Here is a 17,096-nt window from a genome sequence, read left to right as displayed (position 1 = left end):
GCTAACATTGCATTTGTTCTCCTTACCCATCAGCTCAACTGCAAGGTAAACTTTAGGGAATACTGCACAAGGACTCCCATATCCTTTGATTTTTGAATTTTCACCCTATTTAGAAAATAGTCCATGCCTATATTCTTTCTACCAAAGTGCACACACGTACTTCTCCACACTATGTTCCATCTGTCACTCTTTGCCCAATCTCCCAATCAGTCTTTTGAAAGACACCCTGCATCCTCATCACTACCTGCCCTTCCACGCATCTTTGGATCATCTGGAGACTTGGCCAAAAAACCATCAATTAATGCATCTAAATCATTGACATTTTATGTATATAGAAGCTGTTCCAATATCGACCCCTGCAGAACACCACTAGTCACTGGCAGTGAACCAGAAAAGGTTCCTGTTTTTCTCATTCTTTGCCTCCTCCCAGTCTGCCAACCTTTTATCCATGCTAGTATCTTTCCTGCAGTATTCTTGGCTCTTATCTTGTTAAGCAACCTCATGTGTGGCACCTTGACAAAGGCCTTCCGAAAATCCAAATAAACAACATCGACTGCCTCTCTTTTATCTATCGTGTCTATTATTTCCTCAAAGAATTCCAACAGATTTGTCAGGCAAGATTTCCTCTTCAGGCCTATTTTGTCATGTGTCTCCAAGTACCCCAAAACCTCATGCTTAATAATGGACCCCAACAGCTTTCCTACCATGGGCCTCAGGAGTGACATTTGGAATTTTCCAGTGCTCTGGATCCATTTCAACATCCAGTGATTCATGAACAATCCTCCACCATCTTTTCAGCTACCTGGCATAGTTGATTAGGTGACTTATCTACCTTGAGACTTTTCAGCTTCCGAAATGACTTCTCTTTAGTGAAAACGATGACACCTGACACGCTCGCATTTCTGGCATTTTGTTAGTATCTTCCACAGTGAAGACTAACACAAAATACAAACACGAGGAAATCTGCAGATGCTGGAAATTCAATCAACACACACAAAATGCTGGTGGAATGCAACAGGCCAGGCAGCATCTATAGGAAGTAGTGCAGTCGACGGTTAGGGCTGAGACCCTTCATCAGGACTAACTGAAAGAAAAGATAGTAAGAGATTTGAAAGTGGGATGGGGAGGGGAGATCCGAAATGATAGGAGAAGACAGCACGGGGATGGATGGAGCTAAGAGCTGGAAAGTTGATTGGCAAAAGGGATACAAAGCTAGAGAAGGGAGAGGATCATGGGGCAGGAGGCCCAGGGAGAAAGGAAAAGGGGAGGAGAGCACCAGAGGAAGATATAGTGAGAGGGACAACTAACACAAAATATTTATTAAGTCTGTCCACCATTTCTTTGTCCCCCATTACTACCATTCCAGCGGTCTGATATATACTATCATCTGCTATTTACTCTTTATACATCTTAAAAAGCTTTTTGTAACCCCCTTTATGTTATTGGCTATCTTACCTTCATATTTCATCTTTTCTCTATGTGTTTCTTAGTTGCCTCCTGTTAGTTTATCAAAGCTTCCCAATCCTCTACTTTTCCACTAATTTTTGCTCTATTATATGCCCTCACTTTTGCTTTTTGCTGTCTTTAACTTTGCTTGTCAGTCACCATTGCCTCATCCTCCCTTTAGAATACTTCTTTATCTTTCCAGCATCTTCCAGAAACTCCAGCCATTGCTGTTCTTCTGGTGTCCCTTTCCAATCAGCTTTGGCCAGCTCCTCTCTCATGACTCTGTCCTTCCCTTTACTCCACTGTCATCCTCTTTCAGCTTCTCCTTCTCAAACTGCAGAGTGAATTTTATCATATTATGATATCTGCCTCCTAAAGGTTCCTTGGCATTAAGCTTACTAATCAAATCTGGGTCATTACATAACACCCAATCCTGAATTGTCATTCCCCTGGTAGGCTCTACCACAAGCTCCTCTAAAAAGCCATCTCGTGGACCTTCTACAAATTCCCTCTTTTGGGAGCCAGCACCAACCTGATTTTCCCAATCTACCTGCATATTGAAATTCCCCCATGATTATTGCTACATTGCCCTTTTCACATGCCTTTTCTATCTCTGATTGTAATCAGTAGCCCACATCCTGGCTACTGCTTGGAGGCCTGGAGAAAACTCCCATCAGGGACTTCTTACTCTGGAATTCCTTATCTCTTTGAACAAGGATTATACATCTTCAGATCCTATATCTCCCCTTTCCCTCTTTCTAAGGATTTAATTTTTTTTTTAGCTACAGAGCCATCCCACTTACTCTGCATAACTGCCTGTCTTTTTGATGCAGTGAGTATTCTTGGACATTAAGTCCTACCTGTAATCCTCTTTTAGGTATGACTCAGCATTGCCCATAGCATCATACCTTCCAAATAGTAACTGTGATATAAGATGAGCTACTTTCTTCCATATATTGAGTGCATTCAAATTTAACACCTTCAGTCCTCTATTAGTCACCCTTTTCGAATTTGGCCCCCTTTTACACCTTAACTCCATCCCACTGACTACAATTTTAAGGACAACAGAGGATAACTAAAAAGGTAATACGGGGAGAAAAGATGAGATATGAAGGCAAGCTAGCCAAGAATATAAAGGAGGATAGTAAAAGCTTCTTTAGGTATGTGAAGAGGAAAAAAATATTTAAGACCAAAGTTGGACCCTTGAAGACAGAAATGGGTGAATTTATTATGGGGAACAAGGAAATGGCAGATGAGTTGAACAGGTACTTTGGATCTGTCTTCACTAGAGAAGACACAAACAATCTCCCAGATGTAATAGTGGTCGGAGGACCGAGGGTAATGGAAGAACTGAAGGAAATTCACATTAGGCAGAAAACGGTGTTGGGTAGACTGGTGGGACTGAAGGCCGATAAATCCCCAGGGCCTGATGGTCTGCACCCCAGGGTACTTAAGGAGGTGGCTCTAGAAATTGTGGACACATTGGCAATTATCTTCCAATGTTCTATAGATTCAGGATCAGTTCCTGAGGACTGGAGGGTAGCTAATGTTATCCCACTTTTTAAGAAAGGAGGGAGAGAGAAAACAGGCAATTATAGACGTTACGGTAGCCTGACATCAGTGGTGGGGAAGATGCTGGAGTCAATTATAAAGGATGAAATAGCGGCACATTTGGATAGCAGTAACAGGATCGGCCCAAGTCAGCATGGATTTATGAAGGGGAACTCATGCTTGACTAATATTTTGGAATTTTTTGAAGGTGTAATTATGAAAATGGACAAGGGAGAGCCAGTGGATGCAGTGTACCTGGACATTCGAAAAGCCGTTGATAAGGTCCCACACAGGAGATTAGTGGGCAAAATTAGAGCACATGGTATTGGGGGTAGGGTACTGACATGAATCATAAATTGGTTGGCAGACAGGAAACAAAGAGTAGGGATTAACGGGTCCCTTTCAGAAAAGCTCGGTGCTGGGACCGCAGCTATTTACAATATACATTAATGATTTAAATGAAGGGATTAAAAGTAACATTAGCAAATTTGTAGATGACACAAAGCTGGGTGGCAGTATGAAATGTATGGATGATGTTGAGATAATGCAGGATGACTTGGACAGGTTGGGTGAGTGGGCATATGCAGTTTAATGTGGATAAATGTGAGGTTATCCACTTTGGTGGCAAGAACAGGAAGGCAGATTACTTTTCAAATGGTGTCAGTTAGGAAAAGGGGAAGTACAACGAGATCTTGGTGTCCTTGTTCATCAGTCACTGAAAGTAAGCATGCAGGTACAACAGGCAGTGAAGAAAGCTAATGGCAACAAGGGGAATTGAGTGTAGGAGCAAAGAGGTCCTTCTGCAGTTGTACAGGGCCCTGGTGAGACCACACCTGGAGTTTTGTGTACAGTTTTAGTCTCTAAATTTGAGGAAGGACATTCTTGCTATTGAGGGAGTGCAGTGGAGGTTTAAGAGGTTAATTCCCGGGATGGCGGGACTGTCATATGTTGAAAGATTGGATCGACTAGGCTTGTATACACTGGAATTTAGAAGGATGAGAGGGGATCTGATTGAAACATATAAGATTATTAAGGGATTGGACACGCTAGAGGCAGGAAACATGTTACTGATGTTGGGGGAGTCCAGAACCAGAGGCCACAATTTGAGAATAAGGGGTAGGCCATTTAGAATGGAGTTGAGGAAAAACATTTTCAGCCAGAGAATTGTGGATCTGTGGAATGCTCTGCCTCAGAAGGCAATAGAGGCCAATTCTCTGGATGCTTTCAAGAAAGAGTTAGATAGTGCTCTTAATGATAACGGAGTCAAGGGATATGGGGAGAAGGCAAGAATGGGGTACTGATTGTGGATGATCAGCCAAAATCACAGTGAATGGCAGTGCTGGCTCGAAGGGCCGAATGGCCTACTCCTGCACCTATTGTCTATTGTCTATTGTCTATTTGCCCTATCATCTGCACCCAGTTGGATATCAAATGGCCCATCCGCTGCCCTATCCCATCGGTTCCCATCTCCCTGCCAAATTAGTTTAAACTCCACCCAACAGCTCGAGCAAATCTGACTGTATGGGTATTGATTCCCAACCCCTCGGGGTTCATGTGTAACTCGCCCCTTTTGTACAGGTCATACCTTCCTCAGAAGGAATTCCAATGATCCAGAAATCTCCTTGGCCCCTGCATTAATTCTTCACCCACGCATTCATCTTCCAAATCATGCTATTTCTTACTCTCACTCACGCATGGCACAGACAGCAGACGAGCGATTACTACCCCGAAGGTCCTGCTTTTCAGCCTTCTACCTAACTCCCCATATCTTCTCTTTAGGATCTCCTCCCCATATCGTTGGTACCGATATGTACCACGACCTCCGGCTATTCACCCTCCCAATTTCGAATGCTGTGGACCAGATCAGACCCTGACCTCGGCATCTGGGAGGAAGCAAACCATCCAGGTGTCTCTTTCAGGTCCACAGAATCTGGTGTCTGTGAAATTCCTTAACACTACTGCACTCCTCTACTAACCCCACCCCTCCCCTTCTGAGCTACAGAGACATGCTCACTGCGAGAAATCATGTCGCTGCGGCGTCCCTCTCTTCACTGCCTGCCTAGTTCCGTTCCCTCTCTTGACAGTTACCCAGGTACCGCCTCCTGCATTTTAGGGGTGACTCCTTCCCTGTAGCTTCGATCTATCACCTCCTCATTTCCCAGTATGAGCTGAAGGTCATCCAACTGCAGCCCAGTTCGTTAACACAATCTCTAAGGAGCTGCAGCTTGGTGTATTTCGTGCAGATGTAGTTATCAGGGAGACTAGAGGTCTCCCAAATGTTCTCACATTTCACACACGAGGAACATATCACTCAGGACCCATTCACAGCGCACTAGCTATGTACTAACAGAAAAGAGAACTTACTAGAAACTTACTACTACATTCGCAACCTTAAACGGACAGATTACTTCAGCACAAAACTAAAATAGCGCTTTAATCGTTTTGTTTTAGCATTGAAACAAAAACGACTTAGATTTGTATTAATGTAGAAATTTAAAAGAATACATCTCCCCGTCGGGGAATTGAACCCCGGTCTCCCGCGTGACAGGCGGGGATACTAACCACTATACTAACGAGGAACTGCTGTCGGAAGAGACTCTGTCATTCCTATAACAGAGTACAGGAGGCAGGTCGCAGTATTGCGACATCCGCAGATTTTCTTTTGTTAGTGATTGGACTACAGCGTTGTTTGTTTTTTGACTGTGAGCCTCTCTAGGGATCTCAGGATTACTTTCCTTAAGATCATAAAGGCATAACACAGAGGAGCAGAATTAGCCGCTTCGGCCCATCTTATTTGCTCCGCCATTCCATCGTGACTGATTTACTATCCCTCTCAATCCCATTACCGTAACCTTTGACACCCCGACTTCCGCTTTAGATGGCCTCCGCAGCGATGTGTCGCAATGAATTCCATAGATGCACCACCCTTTGGCTAAAAATTCCTCCTCATCTCTGTTCTAAGGGAACGCCTTTGTATTCTTAGACTGTGCCCTCTGGCCCTTGACTCATCCAATATAGGAAGCATCCTCTCCACGTTCACCCTTTCAATATTCGACAGGTGTCAATGATATCTCTCCCACCTCTCACCCTCATTCTTCTGAACTCCAGACAGCCAGTAGTTGCTGGTGAACGCAGCAGGCCAGGCAGCATTTCTAGGAAGAGGTTCAGGCGATGTGTGTTGCTAAAGCCATTCGTATATGTTAACCAGTGGCATTCCCGGGGTCAATCTCGTAAACCTTCTCTGGACCCTCTCTAATGCCAACACATCATTTCTCAGATCAGGGGCCCAGTATTGCTCTCAATACTCCCAAGTGTGGTGTGACCAATGTCTTACAAATTCTCAGTATTACAACTGTGGTTTTATGTTCTAGATCCTCGAGAAATGAACGCTAACATTGCTTTACAACAGGAATTCTGCAGATGCTGGAAATTCAAGCAACACACATCAAAGTTGCTGGTGAACGCAGCGGGCCAGGCAGCATCTGTAGGAAGAGGTGCAGTCGACGGTTCAGGCCGAGACCCTTCGTCAGGACTAACTGAAGGAAGAGTGAGTAAGGGATTTGAAAGTTGGAGGGGGAGGGGGAGATCCAAAATGATAGGAGAAGACAGGAGGGGGAGGGATAGAGCCGAGAGCTGGACAGGTGATAGGCAGAAGGGGATACGAGAGGATCATGGGACAGGAGGTCCGGGAAGAAAGACAAGGGGGGGGGGACCCAGACGATGGGCAAGAGGTATATTCAGAGGGACAGAGGGAGAAAAAGGAGAGTGAGAGAAAGAATGTGTGCATAAAATTAAGTAACAGATGGAGTACAAGGGGGAGGTGGGGCCTTAGCGGAAGTTAGAGAAGTCGATGTTCATGCCATCAGGTTGGAGGCTACCCAGACGGAATATAAGGTGTTGTTCCTCCAACCTGAGTGTGGATTCATCTTTACAGTAGAGGAAGCCGTGGATAGACATGTCAGAATGGGAATGGGATGTGGAATTAAAATGTGTGGCCACTGGGAGATCCTGCTTTCTCTGGCGGACAGAGCGTAGATGTTCAGCAAAGCGGTCTCCCAGTCAGCGTCGGGTCTCGCCAATATATAAAAGGCCACATCGGGAGCACCGGACGCAGTATATCACCCCAGTCGACTCACAGGTGAAGTGTTGCCTCACCTGGAAGGACTGTTTGGGGCCCTGAATGGTGGTAAGGGAGGAAGTGTAAGGGCATGTGTAGCACTTGTTCCGCTTACACGGATAAGTGCCAGGAGGGAGATCAGTGGGGAGGGATGGGGGGGACGAATGGACAGGGGAGTTGCGTAGGGAGCGATCCCTGTGGAATGCAGAGAGAGGGGGAGAGGGAAAGATGTGCTTAATGGTGGGCACCCGTATGGGTCCTAGCTATGCCTGCCTTTTTGTTGGGTTTGTGGAACAATCTATGTTCCGTACCTATTCTGGTATCTGTCCCCCACTTTTCCTTCGCTACATCGACGACTGCATTAGCGCTGCTTCCTGCACGCATGCAGAACTCGTTGACCTTATTAACTTCGCCTCCAACTTTCACCCTGCCCTCAAGTTTACCTGGTCCATTTCCGACACCTCCCTCCCCTTTCTAGATCTTTCTGTCTCTGTCTCTGGAGACAGCTTATCCACTGATGTCTACTATAAGTCTACTGACTCTCACAGCTATCTGGACTATTCCTCTTCTCACCCTGTCTCTTGCAAAAACGCCATCCCCTTCTCGCAATTCCTCCCTCTCCGCCGCATCTGCTCTCAGGATGAAGCTTTTCATTCTAGGACGAGGGAGATGTCTTCCTTTTTTAAAGAAAGGGGTTTCCCTTCCTCCACAATCAACTCTGCTCTTAAACGCATCTCCCCTATTTCACGTACATCTGCTCTCACTCCATCCTCCCGCCACCCCACTAGGAATAGGGTTCCCCTGGTCCTCACCTACCACCCCACCAGACACCAGGTCCAACATATTATTCTCCGTAACTTCCGCCACCTCCAACGGGATCCCACCATTAAGCACATCTTTCCCTCCCCCCCTCTCTCTGCATTCCACAGGGATCGCTCCCTACGCAACTCCCTTGTCCATTCGTCCCCCCCATCCCTCCCCACTGATCTCCCTCCTGGCACTTATCCGTGTAAGCGGAACAAGTGCTACACATGCCCTTACACTTCCTCCCTTACCACCATTCAGGGCCCCAAACAGTCCTTCCAGGTGAGGCAACACTTCACCTGTGAGTCGACTGGGGTGATATACTGCATCCGGTGCTCCCGATGTGGCCTTTTATATATTGGCGAGACCCGACGCTGACTGGGAGACCGCTTTGCTGAACATCTACGCTCTGTCCGCCAGAGAAAGCAGGATCTCCCAGTGGCCACACATTTTAATTCCACATCCCATTCCCATTCTGACATGTCTATCCACGGCCTCCTCTACTGTAAAGATGAAGCCACACTCAGGTTGGAGGAACAACACCTTATATTCCGTCTGGGTAGCCTCCAACCTGATGGCATGAACATCGACTTCTCTAACTTCTGCTAAGGCCCCACCTCCCCCTCGTACCCCATCTGTTACTTAATTTTATGCACACATTCTTTCTCTCACTCTCCTTTTTCTCCCTCTGTCCCTCTGAATATACCTCTTGCCCATCGTCTGGGTCCCCCCCCCCCTTGTCTTTCTTCCAGGACCTCCTGTTCCATGATCATCTCGTATTCCCTTTTGCCTATCACCTGTCCAGCTCTTGGCTGTATCCCTCCCCCTCCTGTCTTCTCCTATCATTTTGGATCTCCCCCTCCCCCTTCAACTTTCAAATCCCTTACTCACTCTTCCTTCAGTTAGTCCTGACGAAGGGTCTCGACCTGAAACGTCGACTGCACCTCTTCCTGCAGATGCTGCCTGGCCTCCTGCGTTCACCAGCAACTTTGATGTGTGTTGCTAACATTGCTTTTGCGGTTTCGTCACTCCTGGATTCAAGGACTGGCTGGATGAAACGTTCCGATTCAGGCTTGATTGTGCTTCGGTGTAAGCAGCGTTCGGCATCAATGTAGACCTTGCGTTGCTGATCCCGACCTTCCGGAGGGAATCGGGGAGGGAGGAGAGCTTCCTCTGCTCCTTGTGCCAGAACTGCTCATCTCTGCTTGACATGTATAGCTCGGCTGTTCCGTTTTTTCTTTTCCCATTCCCATAGCGCCTCGCGGCACAGGTCCCACCGTTCTGTTGTTCAGAATACCTGACACGGAATAATTAATTACCTGAGTCTAACCATCGCAGTCACTCACTTGGTTTTAGAATCAAAATCAAGCTTCATACCACTGTAAGTCGCGAAATGTGCAGCGGTACAGTGTAATTCTTAATAAAATACTATCTCTCTCTCTCTCTTAATTAATATGAAGTGTCTCGGCTCGCAACGTCGACTGTACCTCTTCCTAGAGATGCTGCTTGGCCTGCTGCGTTCACCAGCAACTTTTATGTGTGTTGCTTGAAGTGTTTATTGCTTGTATTTTTTCTCTCTTTCTCAGTTCTGATGAGCGGGCATCCATCTGAATGTTTAAATTCGTTCCACTTTCCGTGGCTGCGGCCCAATATGCTGCGTGTTTCCAGCATCTTTTATATAATTTATTATAGAAGAACATGACTTTACAGAGGGTACATGGAGCTTAGAAAAATATAGGGCTATCGGTAACCCTGGGTAATTTCTAAAGTAAGTACATTTCGGCACAGATTATGGGCCGTAGGGCCTGTATTGTGCTGTAGGTTTTCTACGTTCTATACAGCAGATAAAACTGCACAACGGGAGAATTTTACTACCCAAGTAAAAACTCAGCAAAATTAAAAACTGAGAGCATCAAAAGGATTTGAATCAAAATAATACATAAAAAACTGACACGCCAGTGACAGACATAGCAGAGGATGGTTTCGATCCATCGACCTCTGGGTTATGGGCCCAGCACGCTTCCGCTGCGCCACTCTGCTGTTGAAAAATCAACGTTTCCCTGTTTCTTTCTCTCTTACTCTGTTTTTCTGTAATTGCGTGTGTGTGCGTGTGTTCGTCTGTCAAATCCTCTTTATTCCATTTACTCGCTTCAATTCAGGTTCAAAATTGAAGGTTGTCTATTGCCGTTCTTCGGTACACGAATGTAAAGAAGAACCAAATGATTGTTACAGTATAAAACACAATAAATATAAATATAAAAGCAATCATTGTACACGAAAATGGTTCGGCACAGCCAAGAAGGGCCAAAAGGCCTGTTTCTGTGCTATGGTTTTCTTTTTTTCTATGTGAATATACCGAACTTTACCATATATAAATGGACAAATTATGCGTACATAAAGTGATGCTAGGTGTTGGAGTGTACATAAGGTGACTGACAGGAAATGACCACTTAATGCTACTTTGTTGATTCCCTTTTTCCTCCTTTCGCTTTCTCCCTGCCTTCCTTTCTTTCTTACTTTCTGCCGCGCACCCGCTGTGCCGTTTATGCTTTACCCTAGTCTGCACCCATGTAAGTGTGTTTAAGTACACCGAGAGCAACAGGATAATCGGGGAATGAGTAGGACCTGTTAAGGGCCGAAGTTATAACACGTTGATGGGCCCAGAGTTTGGGCAAGGTCCAAGTGAATAGTTCTCATCTATATCCACTAAGGCGAAAGATATTATATAAGGAATTTTCAGCTGGGGTAGTGAAATCCAGCATTAAGATTAACAAGATCTAAAAGATGTACGTAAAAGAAAAAAAAAAATCTTCAGAGCTTCAGGAGATATTTTCCAGGCTGCTGTCGGAGACAGAGGAGAGTACTGGGCTCCCTTCAGAGGTATTTTGTCAACGTGCCTCCTAATATTTTCACAGATGCGTGGACTAACACTTGCAACTAGCAGGGAATTTTTGCATAGCCTGAAAACTGTGGCAATTTAAATGCTTTTTTTTTGGGTAAATGTATAATATAGATAGTTAAAGTGAAAATTGAAAGAGTACGTGCTTTTTACTTGATTTATTAATTGAAAGGTTTAATGAAATACAGGACAACAAAGAAAATCTTTCAAGTTTTGTAAACTTTATCTTGGCTGTCTTTATTACAAGTCCATATTCTATAAGCAATGTCCAGTTTACTTTCACATTCTGATGAAAAATACTTCTTAATCTTCATTAGGTCATCCAAATGTTCCACTTTTAGTCTGTTTTTGGATTTACAGTTGATTGAATCCACATTTGCAGTCAGCACTAGAAGTTTGAAATGCTCCAACCATGTCAACACGAACAGCTCTTCAAATTCCTGATTTTTAATCACATAGTTCAACATATCAGTGGACGGCTTAGTTGAACCAATCTTAACTTTCTCAGAAAGAACAAATTTGAAATCATGATATTTTTGAGGCAACACCTTTCTCAGAGTTCATAATGTTAGCTGAGTATTTTTTGTTGGTGTTTAGTGGGCTGGCAGTTTATTAATAATGAGTGACCAACTTCCATTCTATGTTTATTGTTGCAATTTGTAAAGTGTTGCAAGTTGAAACACTGACAATGTAGATGTGTTGAAGCTCTAAAATGTTTTGAAGTAATGGTTGTGGTATGTTTATTATCTAGAAATTTTATGGATTACCTGTATATCCATTAAAGGATAATTAATTACAAGGTATTTCACAATTATATGAACATAGAATTCAAAATTATATTCACATTATATAAGAGAGTAACATCAAAGGCTATGTGCGTGGGAGCATTTCAGCTATTGCATGGCTGCACACCCACACAGCTTAGCAGGAACAATGATTTAAAAATACACTGGTTCCAGGTGATGTGTCAGATGTGTATAGGAATACAGCAAAAGGGATCTTTAGTTGTGAAGGGTAACAGGGATAAATTAAAGTTAAAACAGTGAATCTAATGTCAGTGGAAGGAAAATGATCAGGAAAATTCTGAGAGATTAAAGTAATCTGCACTTGGAAAGCCAATGATCAATGAAGGTTAATCAGTACATATTTGTTGTTGGGAAATCCTCTCTGACCAATTTAATTGACTTTTTTTTGAAAAAGAAAGCTAATATATTGATGAAACAATATGCCCGATGGAGTTTTATGGATTTCAGCAAGTCATTCCATAAGCGGGAGGGAGGGAAATTTGACTCAGACCTTGAGAGGCCTGAGTTGGGCATTTTCATGCCTTACAAGGCACAGATTAGAAGTCTGTGTGGGGCACCACTCCTCTCACGTTCCCTCCTCCTCCTCCCCTCCCCTCTCCTTTGATAAGGTGCTGCATTGAAGTCCAGTCAAAATGTTAGAGCTACCAGATTGCATTCTGTTTGTCATTGACATGAAAAACTTAGATGTGAAGAGGCCCATCCAGACTGTAACCTCCCTCTATGAGTTATGTAAGTGTGAAGATGACACAGAATTGGCAGTGGTGATGCTGGTAAGCAGAATGATCTTGGATGACAGAATGATAAGGATTAACTGGTAAATTGAGTATAGCAGTGTCAGATGCAATTTAACCCTGACACTGTGAGCTGATGCACGATGGAAAGTGTAATAAAAGTAGGACAAACTACAACAGAGTACTGAAGAATAAAGTGATCTTGATGTACAAGTACCACCTCCAAGGTTTTTTTGTTTCATAGCTGTTTGCAGAATAAGATTCTCAGAGTTGTATACCACATACATACTTTGATAATAAATGAAGCTTTGAACCTTTGAAAGGTGCCAGGCAAGTACAGAGATCATAAAGATTCAGGGGGTATGGGCCAAATACAGGGAAATGGGACCAACTTGGGATGATACTGCTGAGTTGGGCCACAGGATCATAATTCAAGGACTAAAGTAGAGGTGTTTCAAACAAGAGAGCATGGGATTTAGAAGTGATCACTTAGTTGGAGGTTACAATTTGCAACACAATCCAGACACAACTCTGCGCCAACAACACATGCAGCATATGGCACTACTACTACTACGTCGACTCAGGCCTAGGGGGCCGGCGTCGGGCAAAGCATATGGCAATATCTGCACAACATTTCAGACTTCAAAGGGAAATGCAGTGATGCAGCCAACATCTCTCTCCTGGATGAGCTAAATCTTTTTTACGCTTGTTTTGAGGTTGGTCACACTAAATGACTGAGGAGAGCTGTCGACGTGACCTGCACCTTGGTCATCTCAGAGGCTGAGGTACTTAGGTCACTGCAACGTGTTGACAGTGCAAGGCAGCAGGGCCAGACTGCATCCTAGGGCAAGTACTCAAAGTGTGCATGGCACAGCTAGCTGGTGTGTTAACAGACATTTTTAATCTCTCCTTCTCCCAGTGCGTAGTGCTCTCCTGCTTCAAAACATCTACCATTGTCCCTGTACCAAAGAAAACCAATGTAACATAGCTGAACAATTGGTGTCCTGTCACACTCACCTCAATCAGAAGCAAATGATTTGAGAGGATGGTCAAGGACTACATCTGTAGCATGCTACCAACACTGGACCCCCTACAATTTGCCTACTGACACAACTGATCAACAGACGATGCCATACAGTACTACACACTGTCCTCACTCACCTAGAGAAGAGGGATGCTCATGTTATAATGCTGTTTTTGGACTATAGTTCTGCATTCTATGTCATAATTCCCCGCATACTCAACAAGGAACTCAGAGACCTTGGCCTGCACCCGATTTTGTGCAGCTGGATCCTGGACTTCCTGTCAGATTACCAGCAGGTGGTAAGGATGGACACTCTCACCTCTACCCCTCTGACCTTCAACACTGTAGCTCCTCAGGGCTGCATCTTGAGCCCTTACTCTACCCCCAAAACACTTATGAATATGTTGCCATGCACAGCTCCAATATGCTGATCAAATTTGCAGATGGCACAACGTAGATGTGGGCTGTATTTCCAACAATGATGAGACAGCCTACAAAGGAGAAGTCAATGCCCTGACACAGTGGTGCCAAGGAAACAACCTCTCTCTCAATGTTGAATAAAAAAAGAGTTGATTGTGGATTACAGGAGGAATGGAGACAGGCTATCCCCTGTTGAGATCAATGGGGCTGTAGTTCAGACGGTGAGTGGTTTAAAGTTCCTTATTATACACATTGAGGATTTCCACCGAGACCCGGACGGGACAGCAGAGGTACTTAATGAATACTTTGCTTCAGTATTCACTGTAGAAAAGGATCCTGGCAATTGTAGGGATGACTTACAGTGGACTGAAAAGCTTGAACATGTAGATATTAAGAAAAAGGATGTGCTGGAGCTTTTGGAAAGCATCAAGTTGGATAAGTCACTGGGACCGGACGAGATGTACCCCAGGCTACTGTGGGAGGTGAGGGAGGAGATTGCTGAGCTTCTGATGATGATCTTTGCATCATCAATAGGGACGGGAGAGATTCTGGAGGATTGGAGAGTTGTGAATGTTGTTCCCTTATTCAAGGAAGGGAGTGGAAATAGCCCTGGTATTTATACACCAGAAAGTCTTACTTCAGTAGTTGGTAAGTTGATGGAGAAGATCCTGAGAGGCAGGATTTATGAACATTTGGAGAGGCATAATATGATTAGGAATAATTAGCTTGCCTTTGTCAAAGGCAGGTCATGCCTTACGAGTCTGATTGAATTTTTGAGGATGTGACGAAACACATTGATGAAGGTAGAGCAGTAGATGAAGTGCATATGGATTTCAGCAAGGCATTTGACTAGGCACCCCATGCAAAACCTTTTGAGAAAGTAGGGAGGCATGGGATCCAAGTGGACATTGCTTTGTGGATCCAGAACTGGCTTGCCTACAGAAGGAAAAGAGTGGTTGTAGACGGGTCATATTCTGCATGGAGGTTGGTGACCAGTGGTGTGCCTCAGGGATCTGTTCTGGGACCCCTACTCTTTGTGATTTTTATAAATGACCTGAATGAGGAAGTGGAGGCATGAGTTAGTAAATTTGCTGATGACATAAAGGTTGGGAGTGTTGTGGATAGTGAGGAGGGCTGTCAGAGGTTACGGTAGGACATTGATAGGATGCAAAACTGGGCTTGAAGTGGCAGATGGAACTCAACTCAGATAAGCGTGAGGTGGTTCATTTTGGTAGGTCAAATATGATGGCAGAATATAGTATTAATGGTAAGACTCTTGGCAGTGTGGAGGATCAGAGGGGTCTTGGGGTCCGAGTCCATAGGACACTCAAAGCTGTCTGTGTAGGTTGATTCTGTGGTTAAGAAAGCATACGGTGCATTCGCCTTCATCTATTGTGGGATTGAATTTAGGATCCAAGAGGTAATGTTGCAGCTATATAGGACCCTGGTCAGACCCCACTTGGAGTACTGTGCTCAGTTCTGGTCGCTCCACTACAGGAAGGATGTGGAAAGCATAGAAATGGTGCAGAGGAGATTTACAATGATGTTGCCTGGATTGGGGAGCATGCCTTATGAGAATAGGTTAAGTGAACTCGGCCTTTTTTCTTTGGAGCGACGGAGGATGAGAGGTGACCTGATAGAGGTGAACAAGATGATGAGAGATATTGATCGTGTGGATAGTCAAAGGCTTTTTCCTTGGACTGAAATGGCTAGCACGAGAAGGCACAGTTTTAAGGTGCTTGGAAGTAGGTACAGAGGAGATGTCGGGGATAAGTTACACACATCAAAGTTGCTGGTGAATGCAGCAGGCCAGGCAGCATCTCTAGGAAGAGGTACAGTCGATGTTTCGGGCCGAGACCCTTCATCAGGACTAACTGAAAGAAGAGCTAGTAAGAGATTTGAAAGTGGGAGGGGGAGGGGGAGATCCAAACTCTTTCACGTCAGATGGCTGAAGATTGGAATGAGTCCCCAAATCCTCAGGACTTTCTACAAGGGCACCACTGAGAAAATCCTGACGGGCTGTTTCACCGCCTGGTATGGGAACTGTACGACCCTCAATTGCAGGGCACGGCAGAGAGTTTTGCGGACAGCCCAGCACATCTGAGGATGTGAACTTTTCTCTATACGGGACACTTACAGCAGCAGGTGCATTAAAAGGGCCCAGAGGATCATCAGGGGCTCTGGCCACACCAAATACAAACTGTTTCAGCTGCTATCAAAATGGCAGCTCCAGGAAAGCTTCTTTCACCAGGCCATCAGATTTATCACAACACATTGCTCTGATTGCATATCTGACCGTACATTGTATGTGACTGTACATACGTACTAACAAAAAAATTATGTACACAATCTTCATGTTTGGGCACCACCCCCCCGCCCCTAGATTTCCCGTCTTTATTGCTTGTATATTGCGATGGAGATGCAACACAAAGATCTTTACTGCCTTGGATGTAAGAAATAAATAAATACAAATATATATGCTGTCTGAGGTGATAGTTCAGGTGGGTATTTACATGGGCAGCCCTCTCACTGGGGCTCATACACCAACTTGGCTCATTCATGGACTCTGCTAAAAGCAACATGACGCAGTGGTGAGAAGGCTGCCCTTCACAAGTAATACATGTCTCGGGTTGGTATGATTCGTGGTTCAACCAGAGAAGTTGGTATGGTCCAATTAAAAGAACCTCGCTTTGAGTGTAAATGCCAGTCACAGTTCAAACTTTCCTCAAAGACCATTTCAAACAAACTGGCTAATTCAGGAGTATTGGCCCTTCTTCCTTTGAACCATTCGTCTGCACAAAGCACTTCTTGCACGATGCATAGAGTTAAGAGTTGGGGCTGATGTATTAACATGGATAGAAGATTGGTTAACTGATAGAAAGAGAGTTGGGAAAAATGAAAGAGCAGATTATTATTTAAATGTTAAAAATTTGCAGCATGCTGCTGTGCAGAGGGACGGGAGTATTTATGCATGAATCACAATAGGATGGTTTGCAGGTGCAGCAGGCTTTCAAGAGGCAAATGGGATGTTCGCCTTCCTTGCTAGAGGGCTTGAATTTAAGAGCAGGGAGGTTATGCTGCTGGTGAATCTGTGGAATTCTCTGCCCAATGAAGCATGGATGCTACCTCAACAAATATACTTAAGACAAAGTTGGATAGATTTTTGCATAGTAGGGGAATTAAAGGTTACATGGAAAAGGCAGGTAGGCGGAGATGAGTCCATGGCCCAATCAGTCATAATCTTACTGAATGGTGGAGCAGGCTCGACGGGTCAGATGGCCTGCTCCTACTCTTATTT

The 17,096-nt window shown here is 44.5% G+C and overlaps 2 non-coding genes across 2 annotated transcripts; both read right to left on the bottom strand.

The window, feature by feature from the left end:
• Positions 1-5,504: 5,504 nt before the first annotated feature.
• On the bottom strand, positions 5,505-5,576 carry trnad-guc (transfer RNA aspartic acid (anticodon GUC)). Its single transcript has one exon. It is a non-coding gene; the product is annotated as a tRNA-Asp (tRNA).
• Positions 5,577-9,886: 4,310 nt separating this feature from the next.
• trnam-cau (transfer RNA methionine (anticodon CAU)) lies at positions 9,887-9,958 on the bottom strand. Its single transcript has one exon. It is a non-coding gene; the product is annotated as a tRNA-Met (tRNA).
• Positions 9,959-17,096: the final 7,138 nt, after the last annotated feature.

The sequence above is a fragment of the Mobula hypostoma genome, chromosome 28 (genome assembly GCF_963921235.1).
Source record: "Mobula hypostoma chromosome 28, sMobHyp1.1, whole genome shotgun sequence".
Taxonomy (NCBI): Eukaryota; Metazoa; Chordata; class Chondrichthyes; order Myliobatiformes; family Myliobatidae; genus Mobula; species Mobula hypostoma.
Note: the sequence above shows the minus strand (reverse complement) of the source record. Positions and strands in the feature narration are given on the sequence as shown.